General features: G+C 45.9%; 1 pseudogene; it reads left to right on the top strand.

The window, feature by feature from the left end:
- The first annotated feature begins 3,633 nt into the window (after positions 1-3,633).
- On the top strand, positions 3,634-3,751 carry LOC126096168 (5S ribosomal RNA; annotated as a pseudogene).
- Positions 3,752-17,205: the final 13,454 nt, after the last annotated feature.

Raw genomic sequence — 17,205 nt, 5'->3', positions numbered from 1 at the left:
TGTAATTTATAAGCGTTATTTTAACATTGCAAGTATAGGGCGTTCCGGAGCCCCTTAACATTGGCACATGCATGGGTCGTCGGCTGCGGAGACCCATCGTGCACTGTGCACTGTGGTTCACACGCACTTGTACCCTGCCCAGCATTAGAGTCTGATGTTAGTTCCGCAACAGTTCGCCGCCTGTCCTGTTTTGCCCGTCTGCCCAGCCTACGACGTCCGACATCTGTAATGAGGGGTGGTCGCCCAACCGCAGAATTCTGGACGTGGTTTCGCCTGGATTTCGCCACGCGTTTAAGACACTCACCACCGTACTCCTCGAACACCAGGCAAGTCGCGCAAATTCCGAAATCCTTGTGCCGAGCCTCAGGGCTATCACAATCTGCCCTCGGTCAGATAGATCGTGCGATTTCCGCATTCTATGCACGGACAGCTCGCTCACTGATACTCCATGCATCGAGCGTGTGTCCGACTAGCAGTCATTTCTCTCCAGATGACGCTGCTATCGCCTGGATTACTTTATATCGATAGTAGATCGGCGGTCATAATGTTCTGGCTAATCAGTGTATCCTGCACATTGGAGAGTGGTTTGCGGTTCACAGTCTCTGCCAATCGACTGAAATATAGTCTGATAGCGCTAACCACTTTTACAGGGTTATTACAAATGATTGAAGCGATTTCATAAATTCACTGTAGCTCCATTCATTGACATATGGTCACGACACACTACAGATACGTAGAAAAACTCATAAAGTTTTGTTCGGCTGAAGCCGCACTTCAGGTTTCTGCTGCCAGAGCGCTCGAGAGCGCAGAGAGACAAAATGGCGACAGGAGCCGAGAAAGCGTATGTCGTGCTTGAAATGCACTCACATCAGTCAGTCATAACAGTGCAACGACACTTCAGGACGAAGTTAAACAAAGATCCACCAACTGCTAACTCCATTCGGCGATGGTATGCGCAGTTTAAAGCTTCTGGATGCCTCTGTAAGGGGAAATCAACGGGTCGGCCTGCAGTGAGCGAAGAAACGGTTGCACGCGTGCGGGCAAGTTTCACGCGTAGCCCGCGGAAGTCGACGAATAAAGCAAGCAGGGAGCTAAACGTACCACAGCCGACGGTTTGGAAAACCTTACGGAAAAGGGTAAAGCAGAAGCCTTACCTTTTACAATTGCTACAAGCCCTAAAACCCGATGGAAGAGTCAAACGCTTTGAGTTTTCGGCGCGGTTGCAACAGCTTCTGGAAGAGGATGCGTTCAGTGCGAAACTTGTTTTCAGTGATGAAGCAACATTTTTTCCTAATGGTGAAGTGAATAGACACAGTGTGCGAATCTGGGCGGTAGAGAATCCTCACGCATTCGTGCAGCAAATTCGCAATTCACCAAAAGTTTACGTGTTTTGTGCAATCTCACGTTTTAAAGTTTACGGCCCCTTTTTCTTCTGCGAAAAAAACGTTACAGGACACGTTTATCTGGACATGCTGAAAAATTGGCTCATGCCGGAACTGGAGACCGACAGCGCCGACTTCAGCTCTCAACAGGATGGTGCTCCACCGCACTTCCATCATGATGTTCGGCATTTCTTAAACAGGAGATTTGGAAACCGATGGGTCGGTCGTGGTGGAGATCAAGATCAGCAATTTCTTTCTGTGGAGTTACGTGAAAGATTCAGTGTTTAAACCTCCTCTACCAAGAAACGTGCCAGAACTGCGAGCTCGCATCAACGATGCTTTCGAACTCATTGATGGGGACATGCTGCGCCGAGTGTGGGAGGAACTTGATTATCGGCTTGATGTCTGCCGAATCACTATAGGGGCACATATCGAACATTTGTGAATGCCTAAAAAAACTTTTTGAGTTTTTGTATGTATGTGCAAAGCATTGTGAAAATATCTCAAATAATGAAGTTATTGTAGAGCTGTGATATCGCTTCAATCATTTGTAATAACCCTGTAAATGGGAACCGTGGTAGGGACTTCACTCACTCCCAACTTTGTCAACTGCGCCACAGTACTTTTTGTATAGCTTGTAACTAGAGTTACTTGCGTTTGTTCATCGAGTTTCATCTTTGTCTTTTTGTTCAAGAAACCTGTTTAATCACACTGGACACATTTAATTTTTTTTATAGAAATCAGACCCTTTAACCTTTTTTTAAATTAATTTACGTGGTGGGTACTCAGAGTAGTTAAGAGTCTATTACAAAAGTCCACCTCAGTCTCACAATCACGCCAAAAAATGCTGCTTGTTTAGAGTGAGATCTCCACTGCACGTAGTTTTTTTGTGGTGTAGCTAAAGGATGGTCCTGTCACGTAGGGCATTACCTGAGAAATAGAAGTAAAGAGTCGTACCCCACAGCGGTTTGGTGGCTGGTTGATTTGTGGGAGGGGACCAAACAGCGAAGCCATCGCTCCCGTCTGATTAGGGAAGAACGGGGTAGGAAGTCGGCCGCGCCCTTTCAAAGGAACCATTCCGGCATTTGCCTGAAGCGTTTTAGGGAAATCACGGAACACCTAGTGCTTAAACTATATGAAAAGAAACGTAAATTAGTTACAAACTACGGCGTGCACACACTTTACTAAACATGTAAACGTCACTACAAATATTCAGATTTAGGTTCTGATATGTTCGATACGCCTGCCATCATCGGCGCTGATGTGGCGCAGACGAATAGCGAAATTCTGAATGACCCGCTCAAGTGTTGGAACCTCGATGCTGTCGATGACCTCCTGAATGGCTCACATTACCCATTCTCCAGGCAATATCCATATTCAGCACTCAAAGTACCTACAATATTATATCCTTACTCGAAACACAGTTTTGGTCTTGACTTTTTCATTGGTATGTGAGTGAATAATCCGAAACCAATAAAAAAAACGTAACTGGCATTTCGCAACTTAAACCATAAAGGTTTCACATGGTTAAGGTAAAATATTTAATACATTAATTCATTTGCGAAGTAATCGTACGTATGACGTTTTTTCATGCATGGAAGCTCGATTATTTAAAGAATCGGTGGTGAAGGGATTAGTGGTGCTACCAAGAATCCTGTGCTGTACAATGGCATTAAGTAAGGTATGTACACGCAGATTCAGAGATTCTGTGAACAACTATCTAGAAACCGCCGTCTATACTGCACTTTAAAACATTTAAAATTCTCAATTACCTAGAGGCTGTACGAAACAAGCTTTTTTTTTTTTTTTTTTTTTTTTTTAAGGCGACCATATGGCTAGTATTCACGGTGGATTTGCGCAAGCCCCTTCTAACGTGACTACCATGAAAATTAGAGTTATTTATGACGGTAACGCAAAGCTGGCTGCAGAGACGTTCCCCGCGGAGGGGAATTATTCGCGGAAAGTACACGCCCTTTTTTTTTTTTTACTATCGCAAAACATGGTTCGTTTCTCTTCGCCTGGGGCAGACAGTGCGCGCTGCTCGAGTCGTGTTGTGTTCCCGGTGATTAATAGCGCCGATAAAATATACCGTAGGGCGGCACAAACAAAGGCGCTCCCTCTTCCTGGGATGACAAATTGGATAACGGATCGTTAGTTCCAGATCGACGAACAGCGATAATCGAGACGTGGCGAAGTATGTCGTTCCAAAATGTTCATACATACAAATACGAGGGCCGTTCAATGAGTAATGGGCAACGGCCTTGCCGCAGTGGACACACCGGTTCCCGTCAGATCACCGAAGTTAAGCGCTGTCGGGCGTGGCCGGCACTTGGATGGGTGACCATCCGAGCCGCCATGCGTTGTTGCCATTTTTCGGGGTGCACTCAGCCTCGTGATACCAATTGAGGAGCTACTCGACCGAATAGTAGTGGCTCCGGTCAAAGAAAACCATCGTAACGACCGGGAGAGCGGTGTGCTGACCACACGCCCCTCCTATCCGCATCCCCAGCTGGCGGTCGGATGGTCCCGATGGGCCACTTGTGGCCTGATGACGGAGTGCTTTGAATGAGAAATGCAACGCATTTTCTTCTCGGTCAGTTTCGCTTGAAAAATGTGGAGTTTGTCGTGGGATATCTTGGAATATTCCCCTTGATACCCTTTAGTTTCATGAAGTTCCGATATGTGGCATCACTATAAGCAACTTTCAAAAATGGCGTCTGTAACAGAGGTGCGTTCCAAGCAGGGAGCGGTCATTGAGTTTCTTTTGGCGGAGAACCAGCGCGTCGCAGATATTCAGAGGCGCTTCCGGAATGTTTACCGAGACCTGGCAGTGAACGGAAGCACGGTGAGTCGTTGAGCAAGCCGTCTGACATCACCGCAACAACGTCGCGCAAACGTGTCGGATATCCCGCTTGCCGATCGGCGGCACACAGCTGAGACTCCGCAGTGTTGGAACGTACGGACGCTCCCATTCGAGGTGATCGACGGATCACATCAAACACCTAGCTGCACAGCTTCTCCTTCTACACGACAATGCAAGGCCGCACGCAAGTCTGTGCTGCTGAGAGGAGCTCACAAAAGTTCACTGGACTTTTCTTCATCGATCCTACAGTCCGGCCGTTGCACCTTCAGACTGCCATCTGTTTGGCCCAATGAAGGATGCAGTCCGCGGGCCGCAGTGCGTGGATGACAGGGAAGTTACTGATGCAGCAAGACGCTGGCTCCGATGTCAACCAGTGGAGTGGTACCATGTGTGCATACAGGCCCATCCGTCAGTTGGCGTACGGATGTCGCATTGAACGGATATTATGTTGAAAAATAGGGTTTTGTAGCCAGAAGATTGGTGGATTGAATGAAACCACCTGCTTACAGAAAAAAAAAATGTATTGAATTACTTATTGGACGCCCCTCATAAATAATCAGTCATTGTCACATTTGGAAATTGAACAAGTTTAGAGTCTGCCGAGCATTTAATGAAGAACGGTCGCAGGTGACCATGATCTATATACAGTGTGGGGCGGCGGGTTGAGTAATAATAATAATAATAATAATAATAATAATAATAATAGGCCTCCGGTATGTTCTGCCAGTCGTAAAAGGCGACGAAAAGAACAAACCACTAATAGGGCTAACCCCCCTTTTAGTGTGATTACTTGGTTCAGGACAGAACTAAAGAAGCCTCGGACAAGCGCCGTCATGGTCGGGGACGACGCTTGAACCCTATGCCCGCCCACAATGGTAACGACACTGCTAGCCAACTGGAAAATGATTTAAATCCAAATAGAGGTGTTTTGCAGGATATGCTTCCTGCAACCATCCTAGAAGGAAAACAAAGACAGAGGATGAGATGGTCAGATGAAGTTAATCGACACCTCATGTTCTGTTACTACCAAGCAACAAACCTAGGAACCAATACAACTGGATACAGATCACAAGTATACACAACATTTATTACCAGATACCCGGAATTAAAATTTTTAACAGAACAACGACTAGCTGATCAGATCCGTGTAATAATCAAACATAACAGGATACCCCAGTCAGAATTAGAAAACATCAAACAACAAATACAACAAATACTAGAACAAAATAAAAAATTGAAAAATACATCCAACTGGCTGAGGAAGTCAAGGACATGTGGCATCAGGATAAAGTTGACATTATATCAATTATACTATCAACTACAGGAGTCCACACAATATCCACCAGTACATCAATGCAATACAGCTACATCCAAACTTATATATACAATTACAAAAATCCGTAATTATTGATTAAAAGGAAGTGACGCTTGATCAAGGTCCGCGTCACTTTCCATTTTTAACCAGACTTAACGTCTGAGAAAGTAAAGAAATAATAATAATAATAACTAGTCCTACGAGGAAATTGGAATTGTTATAAATACTGTTCGCCGTCTTTTACGAGAGCCTGGCAACTATTTCTGTGGTCAGCCAGAAAGCGATGGCGAACATACTGACCATAGTTCCCAGTCTGCAAGTCCACATTCTTGTTCAGCCCACCGAAAGAAATGTTTCTATTCTCTATTTGCTCAGCGGGATCAGGACTATGACTATAAACGAAGATTTTGAGTTGTAATTGTTACACATATTTTGTAAAGTTTCACGCGCACAACATTGTAATATTCATTATGTTCATACAGACAGTAAATCTCTCTATCCTAAACAGCGCAATAAGCAGTTCCCAGTAAACGACACATACTGCGGCTATCAACCTGTTGAATAGTGCTTGGGGGATACTATCCCACTCCTGTCTCATGGTGGTTTTCAGTTGCTGCACGGTTTGGAAAGGGGCTGTTAATTGAGAAACACATCTGTGGAGAGCATCTCGGGCATGTTACATAGAGTCCAGATCTGGGAAGTTCGCAGTTCATTTTATGTTCGATATCTTCATTCTGCAATGTGTTCGATACCTCAGCGGTCGTTTGTTGGCGAACAGGTCTACGGCATACTGATGCTATTCATGAACATTCATTGATGTGTGACATGTTCCCCTCTCTAACTATACTAACCTATACTAACCAGTGGCCAAAATCTCTTGTCACAATGATACGTGGTTCGTCGAAGAACATCACTCTGCACCACCTTTGCTGAGACAAACCAACATGTACTCTTTCTCTACGATGCCGTGGATGAAGCGAGACGCATTTAACAGGCTTCCCACCATACAAATCAGCTTGCTTTCACTGCTGCAAAATGGTTCTGGCAGACATACGTGTACCGGTAGAGATTGCAAGGACTGCAGCGATCTGCTTAGGAGTGCGATTTCTGTTCCTTTACGCTACTAGGGCTACGTATCGATTCTCTTGCGGTGTGGTGGTCCGTTTACGACCACCGATATGCCTTTCCATGGCATTCGCACACACAGCGAGATGAGGTTTTTGGACACCCCCATTACTGTGGCCACAGTACTGACACTTTGATCGGCTTTGAGCAGGCCAGCAACTCGTCCACAATTGTAAGCACTGAAATGATGTCTCGCAGACATGCTCTCAGACCAAACGGATTCCGTACCGATCAGTTCCACAACAACCTACGTCAAACACAGGCTTCGCTGCAGTTAACACTTAGCGCCCTCTACATTTCCTTTTACTACCATTGATCGAGTGTTCCGTAGCAGTTGTCGGCTGTTCCGTAGCAAGTGGCAGTTGTTCGTAGCAAGTGTCAGCTGTTCCTTAGCAGTTGTGAAGCAATGCATTTTAGAGGCATTATCAGCTACTTCCAAAAAATACTTTTAATTCTTAGTACTAGTTGACAACTTATTCGCTCTGTATATTGAGCAAGAAGTATAGGCAGCCAAGTCGAGATATGGAAAGGAAATTAAAATTCAGGGTGAAGAAATAAATACTTAGAAATTTGTCGATGGAACTGTAATTTTGTCAGAGACGTCAAAGGTGTTGGAAGTTTAGTTGAACGGAGTGGATAGTGTCTTAAGATATCAAGAAAAGTATTTTTTTATGTACTGGCTTTCGGGTTGTGGCCATATAGCCATCTCAATAGTAGAATGTCAGTTATGACGACAAGAACGTGAGTGAGGTCAACACAATACCCAGAAAATCCTCCGACGCCACTGGGAATCGAATCCAGGCTCTAATATATAACGAATTTATCAATTAGTAAACTGGAATTAATATGAAGTAAATACTCAATTAGAGCACGCTCTAAAACAGGCGGTAACGAAATGCTATCCTATTGAAACTTTCGTTCACACGAGGGGCAATGTAACTTCACATATTAGTGTTTCTTTCAACTGTGACGTGCGAATGTGAACATTACACTGATGGAGTTATCTCTAGTTAGCAACCTGTCGCGCTGATCTCGCAGCTGTCGAGGCGGACTTAAAGAATAGTAAAAGAAGGGTAATGTGATGTTATTATTGACTGATATTTTCCTGTACACAAAGGTTTTTTCTCCTGCATAACAAATACCCGGGTATTATTACATCTTTTACATAAGATCTTAATTTATCTCCTCAGGGCGTCAAATGGCTCTGAACACTATAGGACTTAACATCTGTGGTCATCAGTCCCCTAGAACTTAGAACTACTTAAACCTAACTAAACTAAGGACATCACACACATCCATGCCCGAGGCAGGATTCGAACCTGCGACCGTAGCAGTCGTGCGGTTCCGGACTGAGCGCCTAGAACCGCTAGACCACCGCGGCCGGCATCTCCTCAGGACGTCCCTCCAGTTGTTTCGATCCTCTTTATCTTCTTCCTCCGCTCCAGCTCTTCTCATGGTTAATCGCACATTTTGGAGCCAGATGGTCACGGGGCGTCTTCTTCGCTTGTTTCCCTCTGGCTCCCATTCCAGGATCATTTTCCGAATTCTGGCTTTCTCCATTCTTCTTACATGCCTGTGCCATTGTAATTTCCTTGTATCCATCACGTCATTTAGTCTTTCTCTTACTTCCATTCTCTTTATTATTTCGTCAATTCTTACTTTCTCTTTTCTACAAATTCTTGTTGATCTTGTCCAGAAGTCCATTTCTTCTGTTTGCAGTTTTTTTAGGTGTTTCAGATTTGTAGTCAATGTCTCCATGCTCCATAAGATTGAGTTGAGCATCCTAATGACCTTCCTTCCCTGCAACTCTAAAATGGATCCCAAGTAGCAGAAAGTATTGACGTCCTTAATTTTCTTTAGCACTACGTATGTCACCTGGAACATTAGTGAGGTATTCTGTTTTCTGGTGTAGAAGAAATATCGGAATGGTGCGAAAAGTGGCAGTTGACCTTAAATAACGAAAAGTGTGAGGTCATCCACATGAGTGCTAAAAGAACGCGTTAAACTTCGGTTGTACGATAAATCAGTCTAATCTAAAAGTCGTAAATTCCACTAAATACCTAGGTATTACAATTACGAACAATTTAAATTGGAAGGAACACACAGAAAATGTTGTGGGGTAGGCTAAACAAAGACGACGTTTTATTGGCAGGACACTTAGAAAGTGTAACAGACCTACTAAGGAGACTGCCTACACTACGCTTTTCCGTCCACTTTTAGAATACTGTTGCGCGGTGTAGGATCCTTACCAGACAGGACTTACTGAGTACATCGAAAAAGTTCAAAGAAAGGCAGCACGTTTTGTATTATCGCGAAATATGGGAGAGTGTCAATGAAATAATACAGGATTTGGGATGGACATCATTAAAAGAAAGGCATTTTTCGCTACGACAGAATCTTCTCACGAAATTCCAATCACCAACTTTCTCCTCTGAATGCGAAAATATTTTTTTGACACCGACTTACATAGGGAGGAACGATCACCAATATGAAATAAAGGAAATCAGAGCTCGTATGAAAGATATAGGTGTTCATTCCTTCCGCGCGCTATACGAGATTGGAATACTAGAAAATTGTGATTTTGCAGAGTATCCATGTAGATGTAGATGTAGATTATGTTTCTGTTTCCATTGCTAATTGGTTACACATATAATTTGATTTTCCCTATCTTGTGCTATAACTAATTGATCATCGGCAAATAATAGGTGACGTAAGTAAACTCCGTCTTTAATTTCTAGCACCATTCGATTACGTTTACGAGAGAATATCTTAAGACTGATATCTATATAGATTTTAAATAAGTTGGTGACATGGGGCAGCCTTGTAACAGACCCTTGCTTGTTCTAAATTTCTTTGAATTGTACTACCAATTGTCACCTGACATGTTATCTTTATACACTTCTGTATTATTTTAATTAAAGGGCCTTTGTCAAATGTAATGTTCTCCAAAGTAGTTTTCACGGGACAGTATCATATGATTTTAAAAATCTGAAAATTAATCCTACGTTTTTTGATTCTTCCCTATATTTCAGTAATATCTGCAATGTGATGTACTCGACTTAAATCAGACAATCCTGAGGGAATTAGATGAGGAAGTGTGACAGTAAAGTGGCAGACGAGCTTCGCTATTTGGGTAGCAAAATAACTGACTCTGGCTGAAGAAGAGAGCGTATAAAGCGCAGAAGGGCAATAGGAAGAAAAGGGATTTGCTATTTCTGCTGCTCGTTCTAGCTGTTACAGACTACTTGTTGAGGACCTTTGTACCACGGTGCACGCGGTTGCAAAACGACGGCGAACAGTTGGCGAGAGAGGACACTTGCCATCAAGTTGAGTGCGGCATAGCGCCTCCACGTGTAGGCGTAAAAGCCGGTGAAGCCCCGCCAGGGACTGAGTGGAGAGGCGTCTTAAAAAGAAACGGATGTCGTTACCGAACAAGTAACGAGCGGACCGAGCGAGCCGTTGTGCCCTGCCGTCCGCCGCTTAACAGGCGAGGACGCTGCACTCTGGTCTGGCCATCCGCATTACCTGTTACACACTTCTAAACTGCTCAAAAATAATGTTTCACCAGCGTTATAACTTGTATAGTTTACGGATTTTTTTATGTTTTTTATTGGCAAGCTGTTCCTCCATAAACTTTTGACATTATACACTCCTGGAAATTGAAATAAGAACACCGTGAATTCATTGTCCCAGGAAGGGGAAACTTTATTGACACATTCCTGGGGTCAGATACATGATCACACTGACAGAACCACAGGCACATAGACACAGGCAACAGAGCATGCACAATGTCGGCACTAGTACAGTGTATATCCACCTTTCGCAGCAATGCAGGCTGCTATTCTCCCATGGAGACGATCGTAGAGATGCTGGATGTAGTCCTATGGAATGGCTTGCCATGCCATTTCCACCTGGCGCCTCAGTTGGACCAGCGTTCGTGCTGGACGTGCAGACCGCGTGAGACGACGCTTCATCCAGTCCCAAACATGCTCAATGGGGGACAGATCCGGAGATCTTGCTGGCCAGGGTAGTTGACTTACACCTTCTAGAGCACGTTGGGTGGCACGGAATACATGCGGACGTGCATTGTCCTGTTGGAACAGCAAGTTCCCTTGCCGGTCTAGGAATGGTAGAACGATGGGTTCGATGACGGTTTGGATGTACCGTGCACTATTCAGTGTCCCCTCGACGATCACCAGTGGTGTACGGCCAGTGTAGGAGATCGCTCCCCACACCATGATGCCGGGTGTTGGCCCTGTGTGCCTCGGTCGTATGCAGTCCTGATTGTGGTGCTCACCTGCACGGCGCCAAACACGCATACGACCATCATTGGCACCAAGGCAGAAGCGACTCTCATCGCTGAAGACGACACGTCTCCATTCGTCCCTCCATTCACGCCTGTCGCGACACCACTGGAGGCGGGCTGCACGATGTTGGGGCGTGAGCGGAAGACGGCCTAACGGTGTGCGGGACCGTAGCCCAGCTTCATGGAGACGGTTGCGAATGGTCCTCGCCGATACCCCAGGAGCAACAGTGTCCCTAATTTGCTGGGAAGTGGCGGTGCGGTCCCCTACGGCACTGCGTAGGATCCTACGGTCTTGGCGTGCATCCGTGCGTCGCTGTGGTCCGGTCCCAGGTCGACGGGCACGTGCACCTTCCGCCGACCACTGGCGACAACATCGATGTACCGGGGAGACCTCACGCCCCACGTGTTGAGCAATTCGGCGGTACGTCCACCCGGCCTCCCGCATGCCCACTATACGCCCTCGCTCAAAGTCCGTCAACTGCACATATGGTTCACGTCCACGCTGTCGCGGCATGCTACCAGTGTCAAAGACTGCGATGGAGCTCCGTATGCCACGGCAAACTGGCTGACACTGACGGCGGCGGTGCACAAATGCTGCGCAGCTAGCGCCATTCGACGACCAACACCGCGGTTCCTGGTGTGTCCGCTGTGCCGTGCGTGTGATCATTGCTTGTACAGCCCTCTCGCAGTGTCCGGAGCAAGTATGGTGGGTCTGACACACCGGTGTCAATGTGTTCTTTTTTCCATTTCCAGGAGTGTATTTTGTCAAATAACCTCAACATAGTACATGGTTTACAATTTATAGATTTATACACACACTGAAGCGCCAGAAAACTGGTACAGGCACACGTCTTCAAATAGAGAGATATGTAAACAGGCAGAGTACGGCGCTGCGGTCTTCAACGCCTATACAAGACGACTAGTGTCTGGCGCAGTTGTTAGATCGGTTACTGCTGCTACGATGGCAGGTTATCGGGATTTAAGTGAGTTTGAACGGCCTGTTATAGTCGGCGCAAGAGCGATGGTTCACAACGTCTTCGAGGTGGCGACGAAATGGAGATTTTGCCGTACGACCATTTGACGAGTGTACCGTGAATATCAGGAATCCGATAAAATATCAAATCTCCGGCATCGCTGCGGCAGGAAAAAGATCCTGCAAGAACGGTGACAAAGTCAACTGAAGGGAATCGTTCAACGTGACAGAAGTGCAATCCTTACACAAATTGCTGCAGATTTCACTGCTGGGCCATAAACAAGTATCGGCGTGCGAACCATTCAACGAAACATCATCGATATGGGCTTTCCTAGCCAAAGGCCCCACTCGTGTACTGTTGATGACCGCACAACACAAAGCTTTACGCCACACCTGGGGTCGCCGGTCGGGGTGGCCGAGCGGTTCTAGGCGCTACAGTCTGGAACTGCGTGACCGCTACGGTCGCAGGTTCGAATCCTGCCTCTGGCATGGATGTGTGTAATGTCCTTAGGTTAGTTAGGTTTAAGTAGTTCTAAGTTCTAGGGGACTGATGGCCTTTGGAAGTTGAGTCCCATAGTGCTCAGAGCCACACTTGGGGTCGTCAACACCGACGATAGACTGTTGACGATTGGAAACAGGTTGCCTGGACGGACGAGTCTCGTTTCAAATTGTATCGAGACAATCCTATGAATTCATGGACCCTACACGTCGGCAGCTGCCTTTTCAAGCTGGTGGAGGCTCTGTAATGGTGTGGGGCGTGTGCAGTTGGAGTGGTATGGGACTCCTCGTACATCTAGACACGACTCTGACAGGTGACACGTACTTAAGCATCCTGTCTGATCACCTGCATCCATTCATGTCCATTGTGCATTCCGACGGACTTGGGAAATTCCATCAGGACAATGCGACACCCCACACGCTCAGAATGGCTGCAGAGTGGCTCTAGGAGCACTCTTGTGAGTTTAAACACTTCCGCTGGCCACCAAATTCCCCAGACATGAACGGTATTGCGCGTATCTTGGATGCCTTGCAACGTGCTGTGCAGCAGAGATCTCCACCAACTCGAATTCTTACGGATTGATAGACAGCCCTGCAGGAGATATGATCTCAGTCCCTCCAGTACTACTTCAGACATTAGTCGAGTCTATGTCGTGTCGTGTTGCGGCACTTCTGCGTGCTCACGGGGCCCTACACTATATTAAGCAAGTGTACCAGTTTCTTTGGCTCTTCAGTGTATAAAAATTTAAACTCAGTTTCTCTACAAACTGCAACAAAACGTAGTCCACGGTATAAATCTTTTAACACTTCCTACAGTAAATTACGAGTTGCTGTTGTTGTCGTCGTCGTTGTTGATGCTGTTGTTGTTCTTGAGGTCTTCAACCCAAATTAGTTTTATGCAGATCTCCAAATCAGTTTCCCCGTTGTAAGCCTCTAAATCTCTACATAGATACTGCATCCTACTTCTATTTGAACCTGCTTACAGTATTGTAGTCTCCTTCTATCCTCCCCCCATCGCCCCCCCACCTCCCTTCCATCTCTCCCTTCCATTGCCAAGCTGACTGATGCCGCAGGTCGTGTGTCCAGTCAACCGATCCGTTCTTTTAGTCAAGTTATGCTTTAAATATCTTTTCTCCCCATTGCAATTCAGTACATCCTCATTAGTTGCATGAACGATACCCGTCTAATCTTCAGCATTCTTCCGTAGCATTACATATCAAAAATTTCTGTCCTCTTGCATGCCATGATTTTTTCTTCCTTTTTTATTATTATTATTTTTATTTTTTTTTAGAAACGCTTTTTTTCTGTTGCCAGTTCGCATCATTTCATACCTTCTCTTCTGCAGCCTTCAGCAGATACTTTGCTGAAGAATATTCATCTACTTCCTTAGTATCTGCTGACGTTCGTTTATCACGTATTTTCAAGGTCCACCAGTCTTCCAAGTGCTTTGCCCGTCTGGCAGAATTACAGTCATCTGTAAATTTGAAAGTTTTCATTTCTCCTTCTAAAGCTTTAATTATTTGTAGAAACATTTCCTTGGTTTCCTTTACTTTATGTTCATTGTACAGATTGAATCAAATTATGAAAAGACTATAATTTTCTCTCACTTCTTTCTCAACTACTGTTTCCTATTCGTATTCCTAGAATCTTACAACTGCAGTCAGATTTCTGTACAAGTTACACACGCTGTCTCACTTCCTGTATTTTATCCCTCCGACCCTAACGTTACCGAAGAATGTGTTACAGTCATCATTGTCACAAGCTTTCTGTAAAACTACAAATTCAGCAATGATCGGTTTGTCTTTTCTGAATTCTAAGGTAATTAGTGTGGTCATCACTGGCTTGCGTGTTCTTACATTATTTCGGAACTCGGAATGTCATTCCCCGAGGTTAGCTGGTACCAGTTTTTCCGTTTCTTTCGAATAGTCCTCGCCGAGAGATTCGAATTGCGGATTATGTTAATACCGGAATATCCTAACCAAAAAAAATTGCGTTTGGCATGATTGGCCGGTAGGCCCCTTACGAGGCAGGTCCGGCCGCCTTGGTGCAGGTCTTATTACATTCGACGCAACATTGGGCGACCTGTGAGCCGGATGGAGATGAAATGATGATGAAGACAACACCAAGTTCCCGAACGGACAAAGTCCCCTACCCAGCCGGGAATCGAACCCGGTCCTGTATGACTGCAATCCGTCACGCTGACCACTCAGCTATCGGGGCGGTCATAATCTGCCCAGAAAGATCATTAAGTGTAACTAGCTGATTGCGTTATTGGTTTGGACCCAGTTGTTACATTTTGAAACAAGTGAGGCTTTTCTGCCAATGTATATCTTCCCAAAGTGTCCCAATAAGCTAACTTTCCTTTCTTTGATGGCTACGTGTAAGCCGAATAGCCTGTATGTGACCAGCGACGGAAGGAGAAGAAATCTCAGAAATTTTGTCAAAGTAAGCCAGGAAAAGAGATAGGTGGCCGTGTAAAGATATAATATTGTAGGTACTTTGAGTGCTGTAAATGGATATTTCCTGGAAAATAGGTAACGAATAGAGTTAACGATAAAGAAATAATAAGTTGAAATGACGTGCTTAATGCTGACGATTTACGGCGTGTACAACGAATATTTAGTACGCAATAAACTGCTTTATTTTTATTATACACTCCTGGAAATGGAAAAAAGAATACATTGACACCGGTGTGTCAGACCCACCATACTTGCTCCGGACACTGCGAGAGGGCTGTACAAGCAATGATCACACGCACGGCACAGCGGACATACCAGGAACCGCAGTGTTGGCCGTCGAATGGCGCTAGCTGCGCAGCATTTGTGCACTGCCGCCGTCAGTGTCAGCCAGTTTGCCGTGGCATACGGAGCTCCATCGCAGTCTTTAATACTGGTAGCATGCCGCGACAGCGTGGACGTGAACCGTATGTGCAGTTGACGGACTTTGAGCGAGGGCGTATAGTGGGCATGCGGCAGGCCGGGTAGACGTACCGCCGAATTGCTCAACACGTGGGGCTTGAGGTCTCCACAGTACATCGATGTTGTCGCCAGTGGTCGGCGGAAGGTGCACGTGCCCGTCGACCTGGGACCGGACCGCAGCGACGCACGGATGCACGCCAAGACCGTAGGATCCTACGCAGTGCCGTAGGGGACCGCACCGCCACTTCCCAGCAAATTAGGGACACTGTTGCTCCTGGGGTATCGGCGAGGACCATTCGCAACCGTCTCCATGAAGCTGGGCTACGGTCCCGCACACCGTTAGGCCGTCTTCCGCTCACGCCCCAACATCGTGCAGCCCGCCTCCAGTGGTGTCGCGACAGGCGTGAATGGAGGGACGAATGGAGACGTGTCGTCTTCAGCGATGAGAGTCGCTTCTGCCTTGGTGCCAATGATGGTCGTATGCGTGTTTGGCGCCGTGCAGGTGAGCGCCACAATCAGGACTGCATACGACCGAGGCACACAGGGCCAACACCCGGCATCATGGTGTGGGGAGCGATCTCCTACACTGGCCGTACACCACTGGTGATCGTCGAGGGGACACTGAACAGTGCACGGTACATCCAAACCGTCATCGAACCCATCGTTCTACCATTCCTAGACCGGCAAGGGAACTTGCTGTTCCAACAAGTCAATGCACGTCCGCATGTATCCCGTGCCACCCAACGTGCTCTAGAAGGTGTAAGTCAACTACCCTGGCCAGCAAGATCTCCGGATCTGTCCCCCATTGAGCATGTTTGGGACTGGATGAAGCGTCGTCTCACGCGGTCTGCACGTCCAGCACGAACGCTGGTCCAACTGAGGCGCCAGGTGGAAATGGCGTGGCAAGCCGTTCCACAGGACTACATCCAGCATCTCTACGATCGTCTCCATGGGAGAATAGCAGCCTGCATTGCTGCGAAAGGTGGATATACACTGTACTAGTGCCGACATTGTGCATGCTCTGTTGCCTGTGTCTATGTTCCTGTGGTTCTGTCAGTGTGATCATGTGATGTATCTGAGCCCAGGAATGTGTCAATAAAGTTTCCCCTTCCTGGGACAATGAATTCACGGTGTTCTTATTTCAATTTCCAGGAGTGTATTATGGGTCTGTAAGCGAGAAACAGTTTTAAAAAGTTTGAAATTATGTTTGAAGTTTGTTGGAACTCGCCAAGTGCTCTCATTATCAAACTGTCGATGAGCATAATGTGGGTAATTTGCGCCTTCCTTTTAGGAAAGCTAATTGTTCATGCATCTTAGTGTTTATGGCGTCATACGAGTATCACTTTAAATGCTCGCTGATTTACACAATCTTTTCCCATTTCTTGAAAAGCCTCGTATTATGGAGAAAGCCGTATTTACTCCTGCAGTCGCTGTGATATGTTTGTGCACGGTTTGGAGATCTCTGGCAAAATGCTCGCGACTTTCACTCACTTCCATCAAGTAGTTAATATTTTATGTTACGCTACCTGTCTCGTCACCTACCTCGTCCTTAAGTTTTCCAGAGCAGTGTATATTCTTTGAGTGATACTGAAAGATGCTGGCTGGAGCCAGACACTCGTTTCACTCTGATTATCATTAATTATTGATCAGTCAGGTGACAGATATACTTTTGCCATTGTTTTCGATTAATTCAAACTCTGATATCAAAATATGTGTTAGAGATGACGGTACATATCAAGCCATGCCTCTGTAAAGTAAATCTAATTAACATTGAGTGTTTTGCTTGCATGTAGCGCTCGGCTGGAGAATTTGGCTGAGCGTTGTA

Source organism: Schistocerca cancellata, chromosome 8 (assembly GCF_023864275.1).
Source record: "Schistocerca cancellata isolate TAMUIC-IGC-003103 chromosome 8, iqSchCanc2.1, whole genome shotgun sequence".
Taxonomy (NCBI): Eukaryota; Metazoa; Arthropoda; class Insecta; order Orthoptera; family Acrididae; genus Schistocerca; species Schistocerca cancellata.
This window is presented reverse-complemented; position numbering and strand designations above follow the sequence as displayed.